Below are 11,817 nucleotides of genomic sequence, written 5' to 3'. Positions count from 1 at the left end.
TATTATTATATTTAATGAAAAAATTAATGAACTTATTGAAGTTAAAAAAAAAAAAAGGAAATGATTTATTTTCTTGCTCACCTCGACATGGAGCATTGGACCAAATGTTACTGGGAATGACTTGCACTTATGCAAACATCTGCGCATCAAAGCCACCCTCAGGCTCCACGTTGGCCCTGGCTCTGTTTTCCTCTGAGGGTGACGCCTGGAAAAGACTCTGCCGGAATGGCATCACTTCTGAATGGCTCCCCTTGTTCTCTCGCGTCACAGCTGTTGAAGGCAATGGCAAAGCTATAAAGCACACACAGCGCCAGCTGTGAAACCGGCAATACCATGACCTTGATGTGATTATTTGGCTGCTCAGTTTGGAGTGCTCACACATGACCGGAAAGTGTTCTGGCCTTCAGCACGCTGTCAAAATCCTTGTGTCGCACAACACAAGTGCTGTTTGTTAGTACTTTGAGAAGGGTGAAGGATTGGGGCTGGGGAGTGGAAGTGGCTGAGGATTTGAGTGAGACGCTTTAACTGTCCACAGTTGGCAGAGGCAGTTCCGGGACAGCAAATCCGTGAGGCCAACTGTTGCTTCAGCTTGGTGGAGGGCGGGCGTGTCCATATGCCCACTCGCTTCACTGCTCATCCTCTCCCTCCCATTCCCTGGATTGGGAAAGGAAGGGGGGGATGAAGCAGCACTGGAATGGTGGAGGAGAGAGGCTGCTGTTCTGCTCTGATCCATTCTTTCTTTTTCAATCCAAGGAGCAAGAGAAGCTTTGACTGGCACCTCACCAAAGAAGAAGGGGAAGCATTTGGCAGGCTGCCTGCAGTGCCAGGAGGTCTTGAGCTGGTCCCAGACTGTCCCAATTTGGAGGTCATTGTCCTTGGGAAATTCCTGGCCCTACCTTTGCTTTTTGTAGATGTCAAATTTGCAGTTGTGGCTTACCAAACCCATCCTTCATAGTTCCGATCTCTCCACAGAATGTCTATAAGTTAAAACTCAGGCTAGGGAGAGAGCATTTTGACTGTCACGTCCTTGCTTGGAAATGCACCACTTGGCATCAGTGATTTTCAACCGGTGTACCACAAAAGGTCCTCAGGCGTGCCATCAATTTGGAGCACAGCGTTTGAAAATTGCTGAAAAACTCAGGTTAGGTGTCTCTGTTTCTAGGGTAACTGTCTGTCCTAATGAATTGCCTGTCCCTCTTCCTCTGCTGGCACTATAGACAGCTGCCCTAGAACCTGCAAGAGTCTCCACAAAGCTGGAAGTGACATCCCAAGAGGCAAAGACCACAGAGAAGACCATAGAGGTCAGTGTGCCATGAGAAGACAAGTGTTGAAAAGAGCTTGGATTTCCATTTGCTTTCCCCTTGCATGATCTCAGAAACAGGAGGGCTAGGAGTGGGGGGCTGGCAGCCTGCCAGAGCCATAAGCTGGGGAAATATGGTGGTCATATGGTGGTCATATGAAAGCAGCAGGTCAGGGGGCAAAGGCAGCCCTCTGTGACTCTCCTTAAAATGAGTGTGTGACAGCTCCAATGAATGAATCACTGCCCCCTCCTGCTGGTGGAACTGTGAACTTCACCCCGTAGGACATGGGCTGCTTCCTTCTGGCTCCCCAGAACTATAGGTAGACTGGAAGATGTGGCCATTGGTTATAGCACAGTGCAGCTCGCAGGCCCAGTGCGAAGATGGCCCTCAGGTAGCTCCTGAGAGTGCCCACTCAGAGCCTTCAGCCGCTCTGCCCTGTGCATCTGCATAATGTCATCGCCCAGGGCAAGCTATGCAGAACGCATGAAGTGGCACGCTTGTGTATGCTAATGGGAAGAAACTGTGTAATGCAACTAAAACGAATTGAAGCATACAGGAGAGATTGTGGGGGCTGATTAGAACAACTCACGCCAGGTACGATGCCGACTGGCTCACGGCCAGCACTCCTCGGTGTTACCCATGAACAACAGAGATTAGCAGCAAGAGTCTTGAGCCATGCTGTCTCCTTGGCATTAGGACTATCAAGACGACACTCACGTTTGCAGCGTCAGACCAGATCCGAGGGGCATTTTTAAAAAATAGCTGTCCATGTAATAAAGCGTTGCCTGGAGCAAGCTGAAAGTCCATGCAACATAAAACATAAAGCGCTCATGTTGTCCCTTTGCACTGCTGATAAGCATTTCAGGGGACATCCACTAAAATTGAGTGTTGGGAGAGTTAGGACAGACAAAAGAAAGTCTTTCTTTACTCAGCGTGTGGTCGGTCTGCGGAACTCCTTGCCACAGGATGTGGTGACGGCATCGAGCCTGGATGCCTTTAAAAGGGGGTTGGACAAATTTCTGGAGGAAAAGTCCATTACGGGTTACAAGACGTGATGTGTACGTGCAACCTCCTGATTTTAAAAATGTGCTATTCAGATCTAAGGGAGGGCACCAGGATGCAGGTCTCTTGTTGTCTTGTGTGATCTCTGGGGTATTTGGTGGGCCACTGTGAGATACAGGAAGCTGGACTAGATGGGCCTTTGGCCTGATCCAGCGGGGCTGTTCTTATGTTCTTATTGTTGAGGGCTCTTCTGGGAATTAAGAAAAGCCAGCTCCTGCAGGGACCTCTGGTGGTGGCCGGTGTCCCCTGAAGTTGCAGCCCCTATGGACAGCTAGAATTTGCCCTTTCTGCAGTGATCCACTTGAGAAGCCTTGGTTCTTGGAGGATCCTGTCCGGATGGTGGCAATTTCAAGCTCATGCCCTGAATCAAGATCCAGCTCTGATTCAGGAAAGTGTAGGGCTTCCTACTGCTATAAAATCTTCTTAGCCCTCTAACCACAGATTCTGGACACTTTGAAATGTCTCTTTCTGCAAGAAGCATTGCGTCCTGTCAGCTGTGTTCACACAGTTCTGGGTTCTTAACAGATCAAGTGCCATTTTATCTGCAAATACAATGGGATGAGACTCTCTCCCCCCCTCCCCCCAAGGAAGAAGATTCATTTCCACTGATTCCAGCAAGGACTCGTGACGGAGCACACGGCTACAATTTCTACCAATGTGAAGATTAGGATAAGCACCTCTTTGTAGCCAGTAGAGGCTGTCGAAATCTTGCAAGTCAAACTCAGAATTTGGACACCTGTCTCCGTGGCAGCCTGCCTCTTGAGCGCATGAAATTTGCACACAGCTGTCAGAGCATGAAATGGGGGAGGGAACAAGGGGGGGTTGCATGTGTGTATTTTTCATCTGGCTCTCTTCCCACTCGGCTGATGAAAGTAGAAACCTGTGTTATAAAAACACAGGGAGACAGACATTTCACTTCCATACAATTTGACAGACACAAATACACTATACATAAAATGATTTACTGAGCCGGGATCATTTTTTTCCCCAGAGTAATTTGTGAGCTCTGAGATGCATAAAGCCTCTGTGGGAACGTAATGGGGTGAGGGAACAGAGAATGCAGAAAAAGGAGAGACCCAGAGGTGTCTTCTACCTTGATGCGGGACACCGATTAAGAACATAAGAACAGCCCCACTGGATCAGGCCATAGGCCCATCTAGTCCAGCTTCCTGTATCTCACAGCGGCCCACCAAATGCCCCAGGGAGCACACCAGATAATAAGAGACCTGCAAGGCTTCCTGGGAATTGTAGTTAAGAACATAAGAACAGCCCCACTGGATCAGGCCATAGGCCCATCCAGTCCAGCTTCCTGTATCTCACAGCAGCCCACCAAATGCCCCAAGAGCACACCAGATAACAAGAGACCTCATCCTGGTGCCCTTCCTTGCATCTGGCATTCTGACATAACCCATTTCTAAAATCAGGAGGTTGCGCATACACATCATGGCTTGTACCCGTAATGGATTTTTCCTCCAGAAACTTGTCCAATCCCCTTTTAAAGGAGTCCAGGCCAGTCGCCATCACCACATCCTGTGGCAAGGAGTTCCACAGACCAACCACACGCTGAGTAAAGAAATATTTTCTTTTGTCTGTTCTAACTCTCCCAACACTCAATTTTAGCGGATGTCCCCTGGTTCTGGTGTTATGTGAGAGTGTAAAGAGCATCTCTCTATCCACTCTGTCCATCCCCTGCATAATTTTGTATGTCTCAATCATGTCCCCCCTCAGGCGTCTCTTTTCTAGGCTGAAGAGGCCCAAACGCCGTAGCCTTTCCTCATAAGGAAGGTGCCCCAGCCCCGTAAATCATCTTAGTCGCTCTCTTCATGGAATTGGCTGCCACAAGAGGTGATGATGGCTACTAGCTTTAAAAATGGCGTAGACAGTGATGAAGGAGGCAAGGCCTCTCAATGGCTTTTAGTCATAATGGCTAGGTGGAACCTCCAGGTTCAGAGGCAGTTTACCTCTGTATATAAGATGCTGGCAAGGCCACCACAGTAGGAGTGGGTCATTGCTTTCAGGCCCTGTTTGTGGGCTTCCTGGAGCCATCCAACTGGGAAACAGGTTGCTGGTCACCATGGGAAGCAGGTTGCTGGATCTCTGGTGCGGTTCAGCACACCCCAAGTTCCCCCCCCCCCAAGGATTCCCCATTTCTGAAAGCTCCCTCTGCATTCCTTCATCTTTCAACAGCTGAAAAGCTGGGTAGGCATTTAATCTACAGAACAACCTGCATTGATGTTCTAGTCTGTGGGAAAACCAAACCTTGAAGAGTGACATTTCCAAGCAACTTGCTCTAATATAAATGCTTAACATAAAAATGCTGAATAAAAGAATTATGACTTTGTGTGAGTTATTGTTATGAAGACGATTTATATACCGCTTTCCCACAAAAAGTAGTTCACAAATTTGAACTACCACAAAGTTCACTGTGTCACAAAAGTAGACTCAGCTTTCAATTATACATGTTCTATTGCAACATTCTATCATTAAAGGATCATCATTCACTCCGCCTTTCTTACATATTACAAATTCAGATTTACGTTCCTAATCTTAAAGACATCAACCTGGCACTACCAGTTTGACTGTCTGTCTCAATAATAAACCCGACCAACTTATGTAACATTTTCAATGTGTTTCTTTTCCCTTCCCAAATAAACATGACATTGGTGAGTGGCAGGTGTTCTGCTGTAGCTACTGCCCCAAGGAGGTGAAGTGGGTCCCACAAGGCTCAAGGAGTCTGGCTCGAGACTGAAGCCAAAGCCAGTGTGAAGGGTAGGAGACTGAGGATCAGAAACTGAGGCAGAGGACTTGCAAACAGAATTCAGACGCACCCCCAGGGGAGCCATTGTAATAATAATAATAATAATAATAACTTTATTTTTACCCTGCCTTTCTCCCCAAAGGGACTCAAGGCGGCTTACAACAGGTTAAAACAGATTAAAAACATAATTTAAAAACAGATAAAAGCACATTAACACCAATATTATTGGACCACCAAAGATCTGCTTGATGCTGAAAAATTTGCATAGCAGGAGGAATCCCACCCATTTCCTGAATCTAGCTGGGGCTTGATCCAGGGCAGCAAATTTCAACCAATGTGCTAGAGCACATTGGTGTACCATGAAAGGTCGCCGGGAGTTTGGAACACAGTGGTTGAAAATCACTGAAAAACTTCTCTGGGTTCTGCAGCTCTGTTTCTAGGGCAACTGTCTGTAGTGATGAATTGTCCGTCCTTCTTCCTCCACAGGCAGAGGGAGGAAGCTGGAAGTGACATCACAAGAGATGGACCATGTAGAAGACCACAGAGGTCAGTATGCCGTGAGCAGGAAAGTGCTGAAGATCAATGATCCAGGGCATACTTCAGGGCTTGCTTCCTGCTCCTTTCGTGCCTCAAACTCCAGATTCCAGAGATTGGCACTGATTCATTGTCACATCTCTTTTGAGATCCTAGGAGTGATGGAGCATGGTTGAGAACAGTGGTGTCTCCAGGGGGTGAGGGGGGTGCAGGCTGCACCGGGTGACATGCACAGGGGGGTGACGCGCACTGGGGGGTGACATGCTAAAATCGCGGTGTTAGGAGTAACCCCATCATATTATATACCATTGGATGTGGAATCCTGAGCATAATGCAATGCAAAAAACCAGAGTGAAATATCTCCTTTCTTTCAAAAGTTATGGCCAAAAAACCAGAGAACAAAAAATGCATGGATCCCTATGGAAAGTGAAAGTGAGCTGTATCGTGCGTTTACTTGTGAGGATGCAAATGTGCCTTAGTCAGTCGGAAAGGGCAGGCTGAGAGGAATCCAATGGCACCAGAATTGTCCCGATCCAATGAATGCAGCCCCCAAAAACACCTGAGAAGGAAGTCTCTCCCTCCAAGCAGATGAATGTATTGAGCCATATGGCAAGCAAAACTAAGCCTCACAGTTGCGTTTATTCACGAGTAAACAAACATGCCTTGGCTGGTGTGGAAGATCAGGTGAAGGAGAGTGCAAGGCTACCAGAATGGTCCTGATCCTGTGCACCTGGAGCTAAACAAGTGCTCCAGAAGGTAGCCTCCCTCTCCCCCCCCCCTACTAAAAAGGATCAAAACAGAGGCTTCAGCTGATAAGGTGAACCTTTTTGAGACTTGCAAAGCCAGGTGGATCCTGACAGTGATCTGTTTAAACTGAAGTTCTTAAATTGAACTGGGCACTGGGTAGGGCTGAAAACCTTAATGGTTTTGGAGGGGGGGGGTGTTATTGCAGGCAGGCTACAGAGTAGATTCACTTGGTGGAACAGGGCTGGCTTCTGCTTATCTAATTATTTGTTTTACTTTAATTATTTATACTTATTTATTTTAATTTACCTGATGATGTCACTTCCACCATGACATCACTTCTGATGGGTCTTGGACAGATTGTCATTCTAAAAAGTGGGTCCCAGCTGGTTTGAGAAATGCTGCAATAAGTTGTTAGTAAGTTGACACCCTGGGGGGGGTGTGTGTGTGACACCACTAATGACCAAAATCACCAAAATCACAATTTGGAAGAATAATACCATCTTGTTAAATATCAATCAATGCACAATTTCATGCAGAATGTGTTCTCTCTTTGTTCTCTCAAAAGGTACAGCCAAAAAAAACCAGTGGGGGCGGGGCGATGGTACATCACCACGCCCACCACCTGGGGTGTTGCCCCGCCCACTGCATGGGGGTGACACGCTGGCATCCCGCACCGGGTGATGCAAACTCTAGTGACGCCACTGGTCGAGAACTAGATCAGGGGTTCAGATATGGGAGGCTATTGGGTAAGGTAAGAGTTTAGGCTTCTCAGAAGACATGCCTGGGTGGGAGGGGTACAAGCTACAGCTGTTATTCAGAGGCTGGGGTCACAATGGATTCCTGTTCAGTACTGGAAGGCCACTCAGGTGGTGTGCCCTCTGTGACCTTACAGAGTCTGAGTTTTGATAAGAGGTGATCCTGACAGCACTTGGAATAAGGGCAACCAATTCAACTCCCATCAAACTAAGGTTGAAACCTCTTCCTTGCACCCTTATCAGAATTTTAACATAAGATCCCCAAAAGAGCAAGGTAGGGACAACATAAAGACAGTGAGTTACTACAGGCAGGGACCTGAAAGTAGATCAATAGACAGTGGGAAGGTCTGGACTTGCACCGTAACAGGTCCTGAAAAGTCTGCACCAAGTCAGCACTTGCAGTGTGCAATCACCACCCCCCCACACACTCAACTCCCCCCCCCCTTGCCCCCTTGTTCTTTGATCCCCCAGGCCCTTGTCAGAGAAACAGCAGTCACTTGAAGGGAGTTTGGCATCCGTGGAGTAACACACCTCTATTACCTGCTAATGATCTGATCAATCACCGGGGCTGTCAGATCAGTGTCTAGATAAGGATGGCCGAGTGCCAGGAATTAGATCCAGGATGACGGTTTGATGTTATCGTGGTACAATTAGGCTACATGCCTTGCTTTGCAAGACAGGCCAAGAGCAGGGATTTATGAGGATAGACCTTGGGCAGATCATCCGGGACACATCAGAAGGCACCACCTCTACCTTCTAGGGACACCCTATTTCCTCTGTCCTTGGAGAATCTCTCTCTCTCTCTCTCTCTCTCTCTCTCTCTCTCTCTCTCTCTCTCTCTCTCTCTCGTGTGTGTGTGTGTGTGTGTGTGTGTGTGTGTGTGTGTGTTTTTCCCTGTTGAGGATATCTACACAACTTCTGTCAGTTCCTAAAGTTGTCATTTTTCTTCCAGGCTCAAATCCTTCCCCAGAGTCTCCTGAAGTCTGGTATCAGAGTAGGAAATGGAAACATCCTGTCTCCAGCACATAAATGCATGTGCATGAACACTAAAGCACCCATGCAGGTCCCAGTCTGCCATTTCACACATGACATGCGTTGAACTGTGGATAACACCTTTTTCAGAACATGTTTGTTTTTCTAGTATAAATCCCACAGAAAACAGTCAACTGAGTAGATAAGTGCAACACACAGCAAATTAAGCATTTTATTTTATTTGAAACACCCAATTAGATTATTTTATTTCTAGATTGTGAGTCTTTTGGGCAGAGACTGGTCCTCTCATATGATGTCAAGCACCACATACATTGATGGTGTTGACTAACAAATAAATAGATCACACTCACTATCCAAATTGGCTTGCCATATATTTACATTTAAAACACACTAAAAAAAAAAAAAAACCTCCCAAGAGCCTGGATTTTAGTAGTTCTTATAGGCAATGACCCCAGCTTAAAATGGCTGCCAAGGCAGTTGAGGTTCCTTGCAGCAACCTGTCAGTGGACTAAGGAAATTGCGTTAGGCAATGGATTAAAGGATGGGGTTAATCCTCCCACCACCACTGCCATTTCTGGCCCTCCTCCCATCTCACTGGATTTGAAAAAGAAAGGGAAAAAGGATGTGGAGGAGAAGAGGATGGTGCTGTAGAGTGTCCCTCAAGAGACAGTGTAGCCCACCACTCTTCTCCACACTTCCTTCTGTCTGTCCCCCTCTTTTCAATTCCAAAAAGCACAGGAAGCAGAGGGGATCTGCTGCTGTGCATTGCTGGGTTAGGGGGACTGCATTTGGCACCCTGCCTCAAATGACAGAAGATCTTGGGCCAGGCTGCCACATCAGCCAGGGCTTCTTCATTGTAGCTTCTGGTCCTGATGGTAGACACAAGAGCGGAGGGGAAGAGATGTACAACCTTCCCCAGATCTCAGAAGTTCCAGTTGCACTCTGGTGCGGAATTCTAGGCAGAATATCTGAGTAAAGTTGTCAGGACAATGTAACACAGCGATTTTTAACCTGTGTGCCATGGCACATTGGTGTGCTGCAAAAGGTCTGCGGGTGTGCCACAGAAGTTTGGGGTACAGTGTTGAAAATAGCTGAAAAACTCTTCTGGGTTCTGCAGCTCTGTTTCTAGGGTAACTGTACGTAGTAAAGAATTGTCAGTCCCTCTTCCTCCACTGACAGAACAATTTGTTACTACAGACATTTGACCTAGAAACAGAGCCACAGAACCCCAAAGAGTCTCCCAGAAGCTGGAAGAGACATCAGAAGAGCCGAAGATCTTAGAGAAAATCATAGAGGTCAGTGTGCCCTGAGAAGAATAACACTGAAGACTGCAGATGTAATAGTTGTGGGTGTGGTGGGAGGGGTAGTGGTTCAGCAGTGAATCTTTTGCATCAGGATTGGGGTGTTACAAGTGGGTTTCCCATTTTCATTTATGAAATACTAAGGCGTGGCAATGACAAGACATCAATATTCCCCTAGGTGGAGGGGTAAAGGGGGGTTGTTTACAACCCAAGTCAATTACCTAAAGCAGTGCTTCTCAAACTGTGGGTTGGAACCCACGAGCCAATTTCAAGTGGGTCTCCATTCATTTCAATGTTTTATTTTTAATGTATTAGACTTGATGCTCCCATGGCATGTGACTGCATTTGGGGAAATGTGGCAGACCTGTACTTTTAACAAGCTCCGATGTATATTCTTTTAACAATGATAGTAAATGGAACTTACTCCTATGTAAGTGTGTGTGTGGGTAGGATTGCGGCCTAGGATTGTTAAAAATTTTCCTGCTTGATGATGTCACTTCTGGTCATGATGTCACTTCTGGTCATGACATCAGGACCGGTGGGTCCTGACAGATTCTCATTCTAAAAAGTGGGTCCCAGTGCTAAATGTGTGAGAACCACTGGCCTAAAGACCTCGGTGCAATGTTGATTTGGATCTCTTAATCCCCCCCCACTAGCAATGGGGGGGGGGGAGAGAGAGAGGTCTGGCAGATACAGTTCCCGACCAGAGTCCTCAGAGGCTTTGATTCGGATATAAAAGAGAGAAGAAAGCAAAAGAAATTATTATTCCTCAGCTGAATAAAATACCAGGTGTAACATGCAGCTAATTACACCACAGGTTTTTACAGCAGGGAGTTTAACTGCCTTTTTTTTTTCTTTTTCAAAAAGAGGGGGAAAGTAAAGGGGGAAATAAAATCAAAGGGTAAAGATTGAAAAACACGTATGAGAAGGTATAAAACAAGATTTATATCTACATAATTTCCTCTAATTGCTGATAGAAGATGTTAATTTTCTTTTTGATGCTTCACTTAATGCCTCGGGCGGTTGGTGTAACTGCCAAGGATGGCAGGGAGTCAAGGGGGATTAGCACAGAGGTTCTTCGACTTGGTAGCCAGAGTTAATGGGTTTAGCAACAAGGGGCAGAGCAGAGAAAGTGCAGTCAAAGAGAGTGCTGGTTGTGCCTTTGTTTCCCCCTCCCCCCAAACCCGTGGAAGTTGAGTAGCACAGAAATACAGTCCGCCTCTGTTTTCAACCTATTGGATTGCCAGCCTGCTCGGTGGATGGAGTCAGGAGAGGCAGACCCAGTGGCGTAGCTAGAGGGGGTGCAAAAGCACTAAGTTTTGCAGGGAGTCTCACCGCGGTGTGCAAGTGGCCCTTCCCCCTCCGCTTCGGAGCCATTTTGGGCCATTCCAGGCGTTGCTCGCATGGCTCAGAATGGCTCTGAAGGAGAGGGGGAGAGACCCCTTGCATGCTCCCTGCAAAACTTAGGGCTTTGCACCCCCTCTAGCTATGCCACTGGGCACAACCAGCAAAGGGAAATGGGAAAGTCAGGGGAGGGGCTAGTGAATAGTTTTGAGGGCAGGGCAGAGCTAAAGTGAAGTATTATGGGTCATGGGTGAAACTTGGCAAAGTCTAGTCAGTTGTGGATGGACTTGGCAGAATCTGCAGCCAGGGCACAGAGCGTAAAAGACACTGGTCTGACGTGTGGAGAGCCTTGGCCAGGCTTCAGAAGAACCAACTGGCTGTCAATCCAGCTGGGTCAGGAACAATTGTGGGTCCCCCTCCCAAAAGGCAAGGGTCATGTTCTGGAGCCGCAATCAAGAGCTAAAGCAGTGTCCTCACACCAGCAACAATCTGAGGCAGTAGAGTAGCTAGAAGGGGTTCCCGAACAAACCATGCAAGGGGCTCCTACCCTTCAGAGCCTGCATAGTGCTTTGCACCCACTCTAGCTACACTGCTGAATTGAGGAGTGGGCTCAGAGGCTGGAGTTTAATACGGTCTGGTGGACAGGGATGGGACTTCTGGTAGGGTACAGTGTACACTTGTGCATTACACAACGGCGCACACCTAAGGGGGGTGCCATTCACATTGGATGGAGGAGATGAATTTACCAGTCCCCAGTGGGGGTCTCTTTATCTACCAGTCCCCAGTGGGGCTGAGCAGGAGCAAGGGTGCTGGAGAGTGAAATGGGGTGGGGAGAATCTTTTGCTCCCTCCTTTGTCCTGGTACACCACTAAGCTGGAGAACCCACAAAACATCCCCCGTCATCACTGGACACTGGTAAGTAAAAGGAAAGCAGATGTGTGTTTTTAAAGGATGGAGGGATGCTAGCGACGGTGTTTTGGGACAGCTTGGAAAATTATTTGATTTTTTTTTTTCTGATTTGG

The sequence above is a fragment of the Tiliqua scincoides genome, chromosome 8 (assembly GCF_035046505.1).
Source record: "Tiliqua scincoides isolate rTilSci1 chromosome 8, rTilSci1.hap2, whole genome shotgun sequence".
NCBI lineage: Eukaryota > Metazoa > Chordata > Lepidosauria > Squamata > Scincidae > Tiliqua > Tiliqua scincoides.
This window is presented reverse-complemented; position numbering follows the sequence as displayed.